This window comes from Arachis hypogaea, chromosome 13 (genome assembly GCF_003086295.3).
Source record: "Arachis hypogaea cultivar Tifrunner chromosome 13, arahy.Tifrunner.gnm2.J5K5, whole genome shotgun sequence".
Classification (NCBI taxonomy): Eukaryota; Viridiplantae; Streptophyta; class Magnoliopsida; order Fabales; family Fabaceae; genus Arachis; species Arachis hypogaea.
The window spans coordinates 20,294,987-20,313,780 of record NC_092048.1 but is presented as its reverse complement, the minus strand read 5'-3'; the positions used below and the strand labels follow the sequence as shown (position 1 = coordinate 20,313,780).

Genomic DNA, 18,794 nt, shown 5'->3' with positions numbered 1-18,794 from the left:
AAGTTGTCAAACCATTTCGTTGTTGCTTTAATCAGTGTTGTTCGGAAGACCTTGCAACGGGTTGCATCAGAAGTATCAGCTAGGTATATCCGACTTTTGAAATTATTGAGGTGGTGCCTCGGGTCAGTCATTCCGTCATAGAGATCCATGTCGAGGGTCTTAAAATTTTTGGGAACCCGAGCTCGCATAATCTCTTTAATGAATGGATCTTCCTAACCGAGAGTAACAACATAAGTCCCATAACCTATGATGAGCTGAGAGGAAAACTCCTTGCCTATGAAGCCACACACACAAACACAGACTCAAAGAAAAAGGGAATAGCCCTCAAGTCACAAATAGAACCGAAAGAGAGTGAGTCTAGTGATGGTATTTCAGATGACGAACTTTTGTTTTTTGCTAGGAGATTTAGAAGGATGATGAAGAACAAAGGCAAATACAAGGGTTCAAGTTCAAAGGAGCACAAGATAGACTTGAGCAAAGTGACGTGCCATCATTGCAAGGAGGCTGGACACTTCAAGTCAAACTGTCCAAAGCTCAAAAAGGAGGACAAAGGCAAAAAGGAAAGGAAGAGAGTACTCATGGCAGCTTGGGAGGATCTTGAGAATGACTCAAATGAAGAAGAAGAATCTGAAGGAGATGACAAAGACTGTTTCATGGCTGGAAACAACAATCTTGATGAGGTAAATTATTATGATTTGACCATTGAGGACTTGCATGTTATTATTGATGATCTCACCTTAAACACCTCAAAACTGCTTGATAAATACAATGGATGCAGATCTGAAAGAGATGTGTTAAAAGCTGAAAATGAATTTTTAAAAGAAAAAGTGAAGGAAACTGAATGTGCTTTGGACATCATTGAAGAAAACAGATTTCTAAAATCTGAACTTGAAAAATTAAAAGGAAAGCACATTGTGGATCCTTCACATGAGTTAATTGCTGAAAACAAAAGATTAAATGATATGATTAAAATGTTGAATGGTGACTTAGCAAAATTTGCTCAAGGTTCTAGCAACTTGGACAAACTACTTGCAAGTCAAAGACCATTGTTTGAAAAATCTAGTTTAGGCTACATAGCCAAGGAAGATGTTGTTTCTAACACATCCTCTATAAAATTTGTGGCTTCTTCATCAAATACCAAATCCATACCAAACAAATCAGGTATCGGATATGTTTCAAAATGTGAAGAAAAATCTGATGAAGAATACACAAATGTAGCTGAGTATTCACCAAGAGCTAGTCCAAGTTCAAACCGGCCAGGTTTGGGTTATATTTCGAAAAATGAGGCCGCTTTCAAGAAACCAACTTTTCACAACAAAACCTCATTCTCGAAAGGTAAAAATATTCAAAAAAATTCTGGTGAAAATGCTTTTGCAAAGAGGAATAACTTTACTAAAAATCAGTTTGTCAAAAGAAATGCATCTCCTCCAAGAACCAGAAAATTTCAAAACTTTAATCATTTCAAGCAATATAACTCACATCAGTTTCAGCATCACACACCAGAAAATCATTGTGTTAATTGCAAGAAATTTGGTCACTCATATGCACAATGCTTCATTGAAAAGAGAGTTGTAGGAAACAAAGTCTACAATGTTATTTGTGATTTCAATGCACTTGGGCAACCAAGATGGATTAACTTCAAAGGATCCAAATTAATTTGGATACCTAAGGCTACTTGAAACTCATCATGCAGATTTGCCTAGCATCCAAGAACAAAAAGGACATGTGGTACATGGATAGTGGATGTTCAAGGCACATGACTGGAAGGTCAACCTACTTCATCAAACTAAATAAGTATGATGGAGGTTTTGTGACCTTTGGAGGTGATGGTAAAGGTAAAATCATTGCTGTTGGAAAAGTAGGTAATGAGCAATCTACTTTCATTGATGATGTACTTTTGGTTTGTGGTTTAAAGCACAATCTTTTAAGTATAAGTCAGCTGTGTGATTTGGGATATTTAGTTGTTTTCAAAAGGCTTGAATGCTGTGTTGTCAATGAAAAGACAAATGAAGTGATGTTTGTTGCCAAGCGTTTCAATAATATGTATGGACTTACTCTTGATGAACTAAAGAATCAAAATGTAGCTTGTCTTCACTCTAAAGAATCTGAAAAGTGGTTATGGCACAAGAGATTGGGCCATGCAAGTATGTTTCAAATAAACAAACTTGTAAAGAAAGAATTAGTAAGAGGTCTTCCTTTGATAAAGTTTGACAAAGACATCACTTGTGATGCTTGCCAAATGGGAAAACAAACAAAAAGTTCTTTTAAACCAAAGGAAGACATCTCTACTAAAAGACCACTTGAGTTGCTACACATTGATTTATTTGGTCCAACAAGAACTCAAAGTCTAGGTGGTAAACATTATGGTTTAGTAATTGTGGATGACTACACTAGGTTTGGTTGGGTTTTATTTCTTGCACACAAAAATGAAGCCTTTTTCGGCCTTTGAACCTTTTTGCAAGAAAATTCAAAATGAAAAGGATTTGAAAATCTCTTCTATAAGGAGTGATCATGGAACTGAATTTGAAAATAATTTGTTTGAATCCTTTTGCGAGGAATTTGGAATATCTCACAACTTCTCTTGTCCAAGAACACCACAACAAAATGGTGTTGTGGAAAGAAGAAATAGAAGCATACAAGAGATGACAAGAGCTATGCTTTGTGAGAGCAATGTTCCAAAATTCCTTTGGGCTGAAGCGGTTAACACAACTTGCCACATTTTAAATAGAACAATCATAAGGAAATTTTTGAAGAAAACCCCTTATGAACTTTGGAAAGGCTACCCACCAAACTTAGATTACTTGCACATCTTTGGATGCAAATGTTTTGTTTTAAATAACAAAGAAAATTTGGAAAAATTTGATCCAAAGGCTTATGAGTGTTTGTTTGTAGGATATTCCACAACTAGTAAAGCATATAGGGTTTATCATCAAGATGCTAAAATTATTGAAGAGTCCATACATGTTACATTATGTGATACTAACTTGGTGCAAAGCATTTTGGAAGATGTTGATGCAGGAAATCAAGCTCAAAAGGAGGATGAGACTGCTCAGAATCATGGAAAAGAGAATTCTGGACAAGCTGAACCAGAAACAGCAAATGATGAAAATTCAAGAGACAATTCCATTTTGTCTCATGAATCTAAAGGAAATTCTGCAGACATCAGCACACAGAATCCCTTGGTGACTGAATCTGCCTCCAAGTCCACTAGACCTCGTGAATGGAGATTCTTGAAGAATTATCCTGAGGAATTTGTCATTGGGGACGTCTCTCAAGGAGTGCAAACAAGGTCCTCCACTAGAAAGGCAAATGAAGGTTCAAACATTGCCCTTCTTTCACAAATAGAGCCTCAAAATGTCAAGGAAGCACTTAGTGACCCTTCTTGGGTTAAAGCTATGGAGGATGAACTTCTTGAGTTTGAAAAGAACCAAGTGTGGACGTTGGTTCCAAGGCCAAGTGGAAAGAAAGTGACCGGCACCAAGTGGATATTCCGGAACAAGTTGGGAGAAGATGGTAGCATTGCAAGGAACAAGGCAAGGCTGGTGGCACAAGGATATGACCAAGAAGAAGGAATCGACTTTGATGAATCCTTTGCCCCTGTTGCCCGAATGGAAGCCATAAGACTTCTCTTAGCTTATGCTGCATTTTGTGGTTTTAAATTATACCAAATGGATGTGAAATGTGCATTTTTGAATGGAGTGATAGATAGAGAAGTGTATGTGGAGCAGCCTCCTGGTTTTGAAAATAAAGAGCATTTTGATCATGTTTTCAAACTATCTAAAGCTCTCTATGGTTTAAGACAAGCTCCTAGAGCGTGGTATGAGAGACTTAGTTCTTTTCTTTTGAAAAATAGTTTTCAAAGAGGCACCACTGACACAACTCTATTCATCAAGAACTCTAATGATTCTTTTATTCTAGTCCAAATATATGTTGATGACATTATTTTTGGATCAGCAAATGAATCCCTTTGTTCTGAATTTGGAAAACTCATGACAAGTGAATTTGACATGAGTATGATGGGTGAACTTAATTTCTTCCTTGGGCTGCAAATTAAACAAACTGAAAAAGGTATTTTCATTCATCAAGAGAAGTATGCCAAGGAATTAGTTAAGAAATTTGGTATGGAAAATGCCAAACCCATGGGAAATCCCATGCATCCTAATTCTAAATTAGACAAAGGAGACACTGAGAAAGATGTTGATGAGACTAGGTATAGAGGAATGATTGGCTCTCTTATGTACTTAACTTCCTCTAGACCCAATATTGTGCAAAGTGTTGGATTGTGTTCTAGGTTCCAATCCAAACCTAAAGAGTCACATCTTTCTGCAGTTAAAAGAATCATTAGATATGTTCATGGCACATCCAATTTTGGTCTTTGGTATCCTAAGATTGATGATTTTTCTGCAGTTGGTTATTGTGATGCAGATTTTGCTGGTGATAGAGTTGACAGAAGGAGCACTTCTGGTTTATGTTGCTTCCTTGGAAAGTCCTTAAATGTTTGGTCAAGTAAGAAGCAACCAACAGTGGCCTTATCCACTGCAGAGGCTGAGTATATAGCTGCTTCTTCTTGTTGTTCTCAGCTTTTATGGTTAAAAACACAGCTTGCTGATTACAAATTAAAGGCTGAAAATATTCCCCTGATGTGTGATAATATGAGTGCCATTAATATTTCTAAAAATCCAGTTTTGCACTCTAGGACTAAGCATATTGAAGTAAAATTTCACTCAATAAGAGAACATGTCCAAAAGGGGGATATTTGCATTCAATTTGTTAAATCAGAGGAGCAATTGGCAGACATTTTTACAAAACCGTTAGCTGATGATAGATTCTGCATGCTTAGGACTTGTCTAGGAATTTTGAGCTATGATTCCTTGTTTGAAAAATACTGATGTATTTGCTGGAGCTTTTTGTCTCATAAACAGGTATGAGACAATTCTGGGCAGGTGATGAACGTTTCCCTCAAGTCAACGTGTTCTGGACTTGTTTCAAATGAATCTCAATTTGGGCCAACCTCAATATTCAAATCAAGAATGGTCCAAATGCGTTTCATTAATTTCTTATCACCTCAAGGCCCGAATATGAATGTTACAATCTTGTGTGTTAGTTTTTGATGACTTATGTGTTTCATGAAAGGTTTTGTGGCCCAAAAGATTTTCAAGAGGATTTAATTTTGGCCCAAAAAGGTGGTTCAGGTTAATATTGTTGTTTTTCAAAATTTTAAAATTAATTTTTAAAATCAAATAAAATCTTTCTTGAATGAGGTCATGTCTTTTCAAGTCTTTTCAAATGGTGATGCAGTTGCATGGTTTTGGAAACTTGCTTTTTGGGTACGGTTACCAACACTCCCTCTCTTCCCTCCATAACTCCTTCTCCATCACTTCGGTTTTCACCACTACCCTTACTACTCTCTCCTCTTCTTAAATTGAAACTAACCAAATGAGGAAGAAAACCATTGCAAAAAGGGCTCCTCGTGAGAAGGTTTTTAAGCTACCCACAAAGCCATCCACTCGCTCTCAAGACCGCACATTTACCCCTTCTCCTTCTCCTCCTACCTCTCCTCATCGCTGTGACCCCATGGCTCGGACCAAAAACAATCCCAGGTTTCCTGCCTCTGCCAAGCCGACGCCACCACCAAAGGCCACACCTTCCAAGCCTGGCTCCTCAAAACCAAGTTCAGCAAAGCCTGGCTCCTCCAAAGGCAAACGTCAGGCGACTGAGGAACCCATACCCGAACCATCTCAACCAAAATCCAGGTCGGTTCCAATGCGCTCTCAACGAGGTAACACTCGAGTCCCTCTCCAGAATGTTAAAGAACCAGACATTGGACCTTTTGATCACAAAGCTCACTTTTTGACTTCTCATTCGAACTATAACCCTTATAGATTCAAATCTGCCATGAACAATGATTTTTATGAGAAGGTTATCCAGTATCGTACCCTATGTCCATCTTTTCTCGCTGATTTGCCATCTTTGAAAAGAAAAGGATTTCCTTTTGTTGATAACTTGATTTTTCTGGACTGGAATCACCTTTTTGATATCAAAAAACCTGTTTATCCCTTGTTGGTCAAAGAATTTTATGCAAACATGACTTATCATGAGGGCACTGCTCATTCGTATGTCAAGGGCCGAGATATCGTTTTAAACAATGAGACCATCAGTGATGCTTTGAAGTATACTGATGTTGGGCCCTGTGCCTACACGTCAGTTAAGTGGGATGAAGGAGTTGGTGTTTCTTACAATGATGCCCTGGCCAGTATTTGTGAACATATCTCTTTAATAGATGGCATTACACCCACTCACAAAGCCCTAGGATATGAGCGTGCTCAACTGCACCGAATAGTCAATCATATTATTCTGCCTCAAAGCGGCTCATATCAAAGGGTTTCCTACACTGATACTCTTGTTTTATATGCCCTTCTCACCAAAACTGAAATTTCATTTGCATATTTGATGGTTAGATACATGTTTGATTCTGTTAGAAGTGAAAAGGACAAAGCTCTTCCTTATGGCATGTTTCTAACTTGTATTTTTGAGTATTTTGGTGTTGACTTGACCAATGAGAAATATGAAAATAGACATTCATATCTAAAGGGAGGTGGTTCAGTGAAACAGCAAAAAGGACCAACTCGATCTGAGAGAGTGGTTCTAGATGACGATGATGAAGAGTTCATTCCAGATGATTCTACTGCTCCGTCCACTGAGGGTACTTCCATTTCCACTGGGAAGAAATCCACTCTGCTGAATGTGGTCAGGGATGTTGCTCAAGAGTTTGTCTCTCAATCGAACCACTTGATTGAATTGAGCAAAGAGAAAAGGAAGCTGGCTAGCAAGCATGAGAACTTCCTGAAGAAGTCAAGGGATAGAGTGGCTGTACTGATGACCTTCATTGATAACCTTCAAAATGATGAAGATGCTGCCACTGATGTTGAAGAGGATGCTGTTTCGGAAGGGAATGGTTCTGATGCCTAGGATTTGTCTCATAAAAACTGCTGCTGCTCTCTTTTTGTCTCATGATTTCTGCTTCTTTTGCTTCTTTTGAACTATTTCTTTTTGGATGACTGTAATAACTCTTACTATTGATGCTCTTTAGACAGTTTAATTAGTACTTTGATCTATGCTCTAACTCTTTTCTGCAGGATACAAGACTTTGTTTTTGTTGCTCTTATCCGCCCTTGATGACAAAAGGGGGAGTAAAATAGCAATAGGATAGGATAGTAGATAGTAGATCCTAGTATTAGTACTTGTTACTTATCTTTGCTGCATTAATACTTGTTTCTCACATGCTGAATCTATTTGCTGATGGTAATAGCTTAATGTTGGGCTGATTATGTGATGTTGCTCATTTGATATCCCTTGTACAAGATATATTGTACATAACTCTTTATTGTGCTTCCTTTAAGTACAATGTGAAACAGGGACAAAGAGGAAAGCATAGATTCAGGGGGAGCAACATAAAATCAAAGGGAGTTTTCTAAACCTAACTCAAACTTACTTCCTTTTGATTATTGCTTAAATCATGTTTGTCATCAAGGGGGAGATTGTTGAGTTAAGAAATTAACTAAATTAATTAGTGATGACAAACATTATTTTTGACAAAATAAATAATTAGAGTGGTTTAATTAACAAGTATATGTTGCTAATTATTTATTATATGTTGCAGGCCAAAATGTGAATTACAGCCCAAATGGAATGAGAAACAAAACAAGTTTGATGGGCTGGTAAATCAAGCAAAGCCCAAAAGGAAGCAAGCTTAAGAAATTAAAATGAGCCAAGCATATCTCTACCCGATCCAAGCCCAATTTTGTTTCAGCAAACAATTCCCTCCATCTTGCTCCAACCAAAGCAACGTTCCTCTCCTCTCTAATCAAGTCAAATCAAGAGTTCAGAAAAGTAAGAAAGAGAAAGAGAGAAAAAGCTTCCTCCATAAGCCAATAACCAAAGAAGCAAGAGAGAGAGAGTTGAAGCTTGAAGCACAGAAGCTAAAACAGAAATCCCAAGCTAAATCAAGCTTAAGAAAGGTAATCCATCTCATCTTGCATGCATCAAGATCCTCATCTCTTCTTCCCAACTCTCTGCACTACCCGAAAATGGCATTGAAGGGAAAGTTGTTCGCTGCCCTATTCTGCTGTGTATCTACGGTCTTAATCAAGACTTGGGGACCAAGTTGGTGTTCAAGGGCTCAGATCAAGTTGACCATAAGAAGATTTCTACTGTTATTGCTTTGTGGCTTTCGGTCAAGTTGGAGAAGTCAGAAGAAAAGGTTCTACTTTGATGCTTGAGAAGAAAAAGTAAGCTTGTGGGTTGGTGAAGCTCAAGGCTCAAGGTGTTGACCTTGGAAGAAGAACTCAGCCACATGCAAGGAGATATAAGAAGTTTGCTGTTCACTCAGAAACTAAGGAGAGAAAACCAGTGAATAGAGGTTTTGTTCTGAGAAAGCTCTTTGAAGAAGTTCATCTAACTGGACAGTGCTTCCTAATCAAAGGTGCATTCCGCCAGTATGAAGAACTAAATCAGAGGCTTGCTAATCTGGTTTTTCGCATAGCACAGAGGCTGTTGATGAAGTCAATCTCCTTCATGTTTTACTGATTGTAATGTACTTTTCTAAGCTTATCTTTCTGTAATTTCTTGAGAGAAAAGGCATTGTGAGAAAGCTTAAGAAAAAGCCATGAGTTGAAAAAGGCTGAGAGACACACTTGAGAGAAAAGCCTAGAGTTATTTTCTGATTTCTTTAGGTTGATTAAGTGTCTTGTATCCAGTATCTGAATGGTATCCCTTTCTTAGTTGGGTTAGCACTAAGAGGTATAGTTAGGTATTAGCATAGCCAATGTCAAGTTAGGTTAGAACTTGAGTGTGAAAGGATTGAGTCAATCCTGTGTTATTGGTGTATGTAATACTGTTTACTATAGTGAAATTCTTCCACAGTTGTGGAGGAGACTGGATGTAGGTTGCATAGCACAAGGCAACCGAACCAGGATACATGCTGGTGTTAGCTTTTCTCTTCTCTGCTGTGTTCTGTTTTCTGATATTCATGAGACAAAAATAAATTGTCTCATAAATTTCCGCTGCTAAGTTAAAACAGAATCAGAATTGCAAATCTATTTTAAAAGGGTAACAACAGTAATTAAAAGGAAGGCATAGATTCAACCCCCCCTTCTCTAAGCCTACCACAACCTTCACAGCTTTTCTATGACATTCTTTAAGTCATAACAATTATTTGTAGAATGCGCATACAACTTGTGGTACTCGCAATATTCTGTCCGACTTCTATTCTTTTTGTGTTTGATGGGCCAAGGAGGTGGAAGCTTTTCGATATAACATATCTCCCTGTAAACATCTACAAGAGAGACTCGTAGTGGGGTGTAGTTATGGTATTTTCGAGACTTTCGAATTGTATTCCTCTTTTTTCTTAGCTTTCTTCTCTTTGTCCCGAGGTTGATAGAGCAAGTTTGGCTTCGGGAGAGGCTCTCTAAGTCGGAAATTCTCCTCTATGCTGATGTACTTTTTTGTCCGTTCTTGTACTTCATACAAGAAAGTCGGGTGTCGTTTGGATATGGATTGGGAGAACGACCTTTATTTAAGGCCATTAACCAAACCCATTATTACCGCTTCAGGAGTCTCTCTCCGACTTTTTGTTTGACCCCGAACAGGCTTGGAGCGTGCTTGACTTTATCTTTTTGAATTGAAAATCGAGTAAAGAACTTTCTTACTAGGTCATCAAAGAAAGTTACTGACTTGGGTGGTAAGTTGTCAAACCATTTCGTTGTTGCTTTAATCAGTGTTGTTCGGAAGACCTTGCAACGGGTTGCATCAGAAGTATCAGCTAGGTATATCCGACTTTTGAAATTATTGAGGTGGTGCCTCGAGTCAGTCATTCCGTCATAGAGATCCATGTCGAGGGTCTTAAAATTTTTGGGAACCCGAGCTCGCATAATCTCTTTAATGAATGGATCTTCCTTTCCAAGAGGGCTTTTATCTCGATCTACTCGATTGCTACGTCTTCGAAGGTCAGTTTCTAACTTCGAGAGCCTTTCCTCCAGCTTTTTTCATCATTGTACTTCTTTTTGTAATTCATTTTCTGCTTCTCATTGTCGTTCTGCCTTCTGTTTGAGTTGTTCTAATTGGCCGCAATAGCCGTGAACCAACCCTAATATCTCTGTCGGATGTGGAGGTTCTTAGTCTTTAGGTGGATGGAATTTTAAATGAATCCGTTGCGGATGATAGTTTTCTGACGTTCCATCCCGGTGTAGGGTATTTGTTCTCTCCAAGGGTAGAGGTAATGCAAGTGCCAGGTCATCGTTGTGGGGCTCTGGTTCCAACTCAGATGCCATATGACCGTTTTCCTACTAGTTGTCCACCATACGTAGTTTAGACTTTCAGGTCCCCGGCATCGGCGCCAATGTTCCGAGGGTTACCTGAAACTGGGTTATTTTTGGGCCTAGATGTGAGATCCAAACACCTTCTGAGGTAGCGTCTGACTTGTGTAGGAGCCGAGGTACCATCGTCCGAGTTCCTCGTAATAAAAAGGTGGTGGATGGTACCTACAAAAGACTCCGATACTTCAGTTAGCAAGGATTTAAGCAAGCTTTTAATAGATTGAGAACCGAATATACCTGAGATTTTGTCAGTATATTTATAGTAAAAAGATAACCACTTCTTTAGAGTAATTTCATCTTTGATGGTGAATGACCGTTCTCTTATTCTTGAGATTCGTTGAGATCTCCCTTTTAGATAAAATAAAGAAAAAATAGACAAAAGTACACCCGAATTTTCACACGGTGGACAGATGTACTCCTGAATTTTTTAATGAGTCATTTGTACACATGAATATAAAACTCCGTTGTCAATTCTACCCCTCCGTGACCTGAGTAAATTTTCTGGCGATGGTGGAGGCCAGGTGACACGGTATTGTGTGATGTGGCCAATTTGAGGTGACAATGTGAAAAATAGAAATATTCATTATGAAATTTGTTGAAATAAATACAAGAAAAGGAAATAATGAAATCACTGTTCATCTTCTTCCTTCTCTAATTTCTTTGAACCATATGAACCCTAACATAGGGTGTAGACCTTTCATTGGCCTCGATGGCACATTCTTAAAGGGCTTCTATGGAGGACTTCTACTCACTCCAATAGGTCAAGATGCCAACAACCAGATTCCCAATTGCTTATGCCGTGGTGGATTCAGAAACTAGAGAAAACTGGAAATGGTTCTTGGAGCATTTACACAATGACTTGGACAACTACAAGGTTTATGGTTGAAACTTCATTAGTGACCAACAAAAGGTATGCATTTACACATATTAATTGAACAGGATTTAATCATCATCGCTTCTGTGATATGCATATTTGGAATAATTTCACAAAGAGATGGAAGGACAAACAACTCAAAGGGGCTGTGTGGGAGTGTTGTCGAGCCACCACAAATCAAGAATTTGATGCTGCAATGTTGAGACTGCAACGGATCAATACTGGAGCATGGGAGTATCTGAACAAGCTTGATCGGAAGCCGTGGAAGAAAATCAGCAAGTAGAACTAGCACAATGGCTGCAACTCAAAATTAGTTGCTTTGGACAAAGGAGTTTTTTGGTTTTGGTGTTCTCATTTGGACCTGCAGATTTCTGATTAGAGTTTAAAAAATTGTTGTTATCATTTCCTGTGTTAGGGTTCATATAGTTCGAAGAGATTAGAGAAGGAAGATGATGAACAGTGATTTCATTATTCCTTTTTCTTATATTTATTTCATCAAATTTCATAATGAATATTTCTATTTTCCACCGTGTCACCTCAAATTGGCCACATCATACAATACCGTGCCACCTGGCATCCACCACTGCCGGAAAATTTACTCAGGTCATGGAAAAGTAGAATTAACAACGGAATTTTATATTCATGTATGCAAATGACTCGTTAAAAAATTCAGGAGTACATCTGTCCACCGTGTAAAAATTCGAGTATACTTTTATCTATTTTTTCTAAAATAAAAAGTTAATAGAAGATATTTCAAGAGTCAATTGCTTATTCAAATAAGCAGGGCCAATCTCCTATTGTTGGGTGAAAATAACCGCCTTTATTGGATAAACTTTTAACTTTTTTAGACCTGATTTTATGTTGAGTTAGAGTAGAGCATAACCTATTTCATTATTAGAGTAATATTAATTTCTATTTAATTTGTTTATGTGATTTACCCTTTAAAATATATATTTAATTTCGTTATTATATGCAAAGAATAGTAAAGAGTATCGCCGATAAGGATTGAATATAAAAGTAATCTCTTTGATCAATGATTATGGTTGAGAGAGCTATTGCGGCCTTCAATATATAATACAAGTGACAAATAATAATAATAATAATAATATATAACACACATCACTGCCAACATGGTATAATTATTAACACAACAATATTAGCGTACAGCTTGTATCAATCGTCAGTCACCAATGATGATTGACCCATCAAGAAACAACTAATCCCAATAATATGAAATGTTTATTCATTAGAATACGTATTATCATGTTATTGTATGAGTGAGATGTCGTCGGTCATATATGGCTGTGACAAAAAATTTTGAATCATGGATAGTATGTGATAATCAAAATTGGCATCACTAGCATCCAGAAAATCTTCACTGCAGAATCCGGACTTTCAAAGTGATAATTATTATAATTGTCTGACACATTTTCCTTTGTTATTATTTGGTGAGAAATTTGTTCATCACTCGCTGTTGTGTTATTATTGTGATCTGAAGTGGTTACAGAAGAAAATTCGTCACTAGAAGAAGAAGATAGTGGTGATGATGGGGTAGAAGTGCATTCTGAAGGATCAAGATCAAGAACAACATTATTGTTCATAAGTCATAACCACCGCCATGTTCCTCTCACGGTGGCATTCTTGTGATGATGACGATTTGGATGATTCTTTATTGTTATTATTATTATTACTAGTAACTTCTTTTTGTTGCAAGCGCGCGCTTCTTGAGCGTTGTGTGCCAATAGTTCTTGATTTCGTTATCTGTTAGTTCTTCCTGGTAATTTCAGACGCAATTGAATTCATTAACATCAAGCCATCAATAATAACCAACAAAATCATGAATTAATACCACCCAATTAAGAATCAACAAAATCATATGCGTGCCTATTAAATTAAATATTTGATATATCTATTATTTATTTAGTATTTTCCTATGATGTACAAACACTGACATGGACACGGAACACGACATAACACGCACATTTTAAAATCTTATAAGACACGGAGACACGCATACATATAAAATATAAAGTATTTTTTTAGATAAATCGTAATGATATTTTAATATTTTATTGATATTAAAATATAAATTAATTTTTTAATGATTTTTAATGCCTTATTTTAATTATATCAAGTATTTAAAATATCTTTTTATTTTAATAAATAATAATATATACTATATCTAAATTTATTTCAAGAATATATATTAAGAATAAGACTGAACACGTTCACACGTGATGATATTTAGGTGTGTCCAAGTGTGTCCGAATTTTTTTTTATTTTTTATTAAGACACGATTGGACACAGCAGACACGCGTGTTGGACGAGTGTCGGTAAGTGTCGTGTCCGAAATGTGTCCAACACGCAGACACAGCAACTCAACGAAGTGTCCGTGCTTTATAGGTATTTTTATTGTCTTCTTATACTTTTCCATAATTAATACGACCACCTATAAGGCTAGAAAAATAATAATATAAAGTTTAACGTTTATAATTTTATACATATATTATATATTTATTATATATAATATTATTTAATTATTTTTTGAGTTCATCTAGAACTAATTTTTTTTTTCCAAAAACAACAATTTTTTTAATTTTAAAATATAAATCCTAAATATTAAATTCTATATTCTAAATTCTAACTATAAATTCCCTAAATTTTTCAAAAAAAGAGGATTAAACGAATAAATTTACAAGAGCAATGTGATATATATAATTTGATTAACCTATAGTCAATTCTAAATATTAAAGATTAAATTTTAAATTTTAAATTCTAAATTCTAATAATATAAAAAAAAAAGTGCCAACTCAAAGTATTGGCTAAAACTAATAAAAAGTTTTGACCCTTATTATTTCTCATCTTACAATAAATAAAAAAAGCTTGCTTGACTAATTAAAACAAGATTTTCTATATTTTTTATTTTAATGTTAATTAAAGAAATTTTTTTTATTAATATTGCCTGCTTAAAAATTGGTAATATTTAGAACGTTTTTCATTTAGTTTATTAGTCCTAATATTTATTCCCGGAATTAAAACTTGCGGAGGAGTTAGCTTCAGACTATTATTATTATTACTTAATTACCTATTGCCGAGTTTATTGTGCAATTTGATGATAATATCTTCTTCTTGTTGAGTAAAGTTCCCTCTTTTGAGATTAGGACTTAAATAATTCAGCCACCTCAACCTGTAACTCTTCCCACATACACCTTGCTAGGCCTGAAAAATCAAGAAGAATTTCATATCATTGATTTAAGACCGCTACAAATTATTGCGTGCTAGCTGCACCATTTGAAGGAATACATTAAAAGTGATTCGCAAATAGTATAGATAAATAGTATAGATAAATATATATTACCAGCAAATTTTGGAAGTTGACTCCAATTCCAGCAGCCATACCTAGTAACATAATCAATTAGCTTCTTATCTTCCTCAAGAGCCCATGCAACACAAGAAATAAGGGATTTAGCCACGAAAAAAATAGTGGTTAAAATCCATAAAAACGGTAGCAATCATACATTAGTCACGAAAAAATATTTGTGACTAATACTCAGTTTGCCACAGTTTTAAAGTTATTAGTCACAGTTTTAAATATCGTGGAGACCTTTAAAGAGCCACAGTTTGTACATCATTTTTCGCATTTAATGCCGTCGATAAAAAAAATCAAATAAAAAATTATAATTCTACCATACTTTATTCGTAGCTAATTTGTGCAGGCTGAGTTTTTCGGCCACTACTTTTTCTGCAAAACCATGAAAATTAATAAATAATTAGTTAATAAATTAATTATTATTCAAAGAAATTAGGAAATTAAATTTGATAAGTTAGAATAGTAGAAATAATTAAAATACGAATTTTAACCATAATTTTAACCATTGTGAATTAGTGATTTAGTGAGCTCTATGTTGATTATTGTGATATTGTGTGAGTTAAATTGTGCTTCATGTTATTTTGGAGTCCAATTTGGCAGTTTGGAACGAGATTTTAGTGTTGGAGCTTGCGGAGTTGGAAAATTGTGACTTGAAAATTGAGAAGGGAGGCACTTTGGGGTGTTTTTGGCTTAAGGAGTAATCGACCAAGGGTATGGTTTTTGGTTTCTCATTGAGCGCGCAGAAAAAGGGGCAAGGGTGAACAAGAAAAACACAAACCCTTGCCACTTTGATCTTCAGTCTCACATATCTCTCAATCCGGAGCTCCGATCGCCGCACCGTTTGCGGTCACGCGACCACCACGGCAATCTCTTCAAAATCATCCAAACAAAGTGGTAAGTAGATTGAGTTTTCTCACTCAGCCTCTCTTTTCCCAATTTAAAAAATTTTAGATTTTGGTATTGAAGAATTGAATGATTTTGATGGTTTATGTGAATTCTAGCAGCGGATAATCACTGTGTTTTGTCCATTTGACCCGTGGATAACGGTAAGAAAACTCTAACCATTGTGAATTGGTGGTTTAGTAAGCTCTATGTTGATTGTTGTGATATTGTGTGAGTTAGATTGTGTTTCTTGTTATTTTGGAGTCTAATTTGGCGGTTTGGAACGAGATTCCAGTGTTGGAGCTTGCGGAGTTGGAAAATGGTGACTTGGAACTTGAGAAAGAAGGCACTTTAGGGTGTTTTTGGCTTAGGGAGGAATCGGTCAAGGTATGGTTTTGATTTTTCATAGTTAATATTTAATTTCACGTGAAAATATAGACTAGAAGACTTTAAGATAGGTATGAACTGAATGGATTGTGATTGAATTGTGTATTTGAGATATTGATATGATTTGTGTATGATGAGTATATGAATTTGTATTTGTTGAGTTTTGAGTTTATGAAGTATAAGATACTGATGATGACTATTAGGTTGTTAAGAATTGATGATGATTTTGTGATATTGACTTGAAATGGATTGGGTTCATTGTGTGGGTTGACATGTATAGTGTGAAAGAGTAGAGTATGAACATGTTTAGGGACATTGGACTTGTTTACGTTGTGAATTTGTGGATTTGGAATTGAGAATTTAGAAAGTTATAGGTTTTGTAAATTTTGTTAAAAAGTTGAGTTTAATGAGAATTGTTGAATGAAATCGATGCATTTATATATTGGAAGGTTATGGAATGGTTGAAAAGCATTTGAACATGATTCATGGACATTGGGACTGATTTGGTTGTAAAACATTTGGTTTTAAATTGAGAGTTTGGTGAATTTGAGGTTTCAAAGTTTTTGGTAAAAAATAATTTTTGACCAATTTGGCGGGCCATAACTTGGCTTCCGGACTCCCAAATTTTGTGAAACTTATTTTGAAAGAAAATTGGGTCCGTGAAGTTTACAACGTTTGAAAAACGGATTAAAAACGATTTTTAACGAAAAAGTTATGCGTGTTCGAAGTTGAGTATGCAAAAAATGGAATTCTACAGACTTAATATTCTACAGACTCTGACAATTTTTCTGAGAAAAGTGATGCATGCGTACACGACTTTGCCAAGTTTTACAATCGTGCATACGCATGAAAAGCCATGTTTTGAAGGTACGCGTACGCGACAATGTTCACGCGTACACGAGGCACCCCTCGATTTTGAGTACCCGCGTAATGACTCGACTCTTTAAAGGAGGTGTTCTAGGGACTCTAAGGATCAATTTATTTTTGTTTTTGGGAGTTTGTATTAAGAATTAAATTTTCTATAATTTTTCATAGTTCAGCTACCCGTTGCAAAAGAAAAACAAAAAACAGCAGGTAGCAGTAATATTAGAAAATTCATGAAAAATCTAATTCTAATCGAATGCCTTTCAAATTCAGAGGACATATACTAGACATGCCTAAGTTTTAATCACATGAGTTTCAGATCAATATCAAATCATATTAGGAAGATATGCAACTGGAACATAATCCTGTTTTAAAAGACAATTTTTCTGAAATTTCAGTGAGGTGGTCACACTCCTAGTTGCATATTTAATTTTTCTAAATTAGCATTAATCTGAAATTTGATCTGGGTATTCTAGACACAAAGGGCTGTGAATTGCTTTTAGTTCCAACTCAAACTCTTATCAGAATTTAAAGTTTGGTAGATTAGAAGTTACTGCCTCAGCAACATGAAAACGGAACTTTCTGCATAAATCACCGATTTTTAAAATTCATTCCTCCCAATCTACCCATCAATAAATTCTAAAATTTTTATGAGATAGTCTATACACATCCAAGTTTCACAAAAAATTAATTTTATAAAAAATTACCGTATAGATTTTGCCCAGAATTTTACACAAGTTGGCGCCAATCTGCTGAATTTTCTGCAGCAAACAATTCAACAACCTTATATGCTAAATTTTGTATCTAAGCTGTTAACCTTCCTAAAACCAAAATTCTAAATTTATTTCAGTTAACCAATAATGCTACCACCATTAGCATAACCCTAAGAGCCCAGATTTATTAATTCAACAAGCATTCACACAATTGGTGAAATTTCATAATCTCAGCAAAAATCAACATTTTTAGCATATCATCATTAACAATCATACATCAATTTCATCATTTAGCAAACAATTCACCAAGAACAGCCACAATCAATATCTAACTATTCTAACTCTTACTTTCTTTTGTTGATCAATAACAAAGAATTTATTCCTGCTTCTCCCCTGAACCCGAACCCTAACCAATTCAAGAACCAGAATTTTGATCACATCCTCAAGGCCATTCGGCCAAATCAAACATAAGTAATGGAAGATCACTCACCCCTCTTTGTTTGTGGTGGTAGCTATGCTAACAAAATTTGAATAAACTGGGAGAATGAAGCAAGGGAAGGGTCGCAATTTTGAATTTGAGGAGGAAAGGAAGAAGATGAAGCCGTTGGACCTTACCTAGCAAAGAAGCTCGAAGAAACAGCTTGGTGGGTAAGATGTAGCTCCCTCTTCAGCTTCGGTCAGCTCGCTCCTTGGCCATCACCCTCCTTCTCTTGGTGCTGTGGTTGATGAAGGGCTAGAAGAACTTGAAGAACGTTCTTGTTCTTGCTCCCTGATGCTTCGGTCGTTCTCCTTCTCCCTGTTCTCTCTTCTGCTGTTCATGGAATCAAAGGAATGAGGAATGGTGTTTATATAGTTAGAAGAAGAAGAAGAAGTAGGATGCGGTGAAGGCTTTGCTGGTCTTTACTTCTACTAACACCTATCAATGATTCATCATTGCAATTGGTGATCAAAAGGTGTAATCATAGTTGGAGGCTTTTATGGGTTTGGTTAGCAAGAGAAGGAAGGAAAGGGGGTTAGGGCTTTAATCATGGTTTGCTATTCTTTTAATAGGACGATGGAGCTTTACACTTAGGATGTAAATCAAAGGTGGCGAAATGCTACGACCTCTAAAAGTAATATATATATATATATATACCAAGTTCCAGACCTGACCTGCGAACACTTAGTTTGCACGAACACATAATTCAACTTATCCTAGGTCGTCTAGCCTAAGTTTTCACGCAACATTATATATTATCTACAAGAAACCAAAACCATACCTTTGTCGATTCCTTCCTAATTTTGAAGCACCTCAATTATCTCTGTTCTTCAAGTGACTAAAGTCCCGAATC

At 36.1% G+C, this 18,794-nt stretch overlaps 1 long non-coding RNA gene across 13 annotated transcripts; it reads right to left on the bottom strand.

Annotated features, from left to right (window-relative positions):
- Positions 1-12,335: 12,335 nt before the first annotated feature.
- LOC112737599 (uncharacterized) lies at positions 12,336-18,411 on the bottom strand. 13 transcript variants are annotated; one of them, XR_011869440.1, is made up of 7 exons: positions 17,954-18,411; positions 17,812-17,869; positions 17,458-17,511; positions 14,940-14,989; positions 14,606-14,678; positions 14,333-14,466; positions 12,359-13,021 (listed from the first exon to the last, which is right to left on the bottom strand). It is a non-coding gene; the product is annotated as an uncharacterized lncRNA (long non-coding RNA). The 13 variants fall into 13 exon arrangements; XR_011869436.1 differs by having other exon boundaries at positions 14,606-14,674; XR_011869439.1 differs by having other exon boundaries at positions 14,606-14,646.
- Positions 18,412-18,794: the final 383 nt, after the last annotated feature.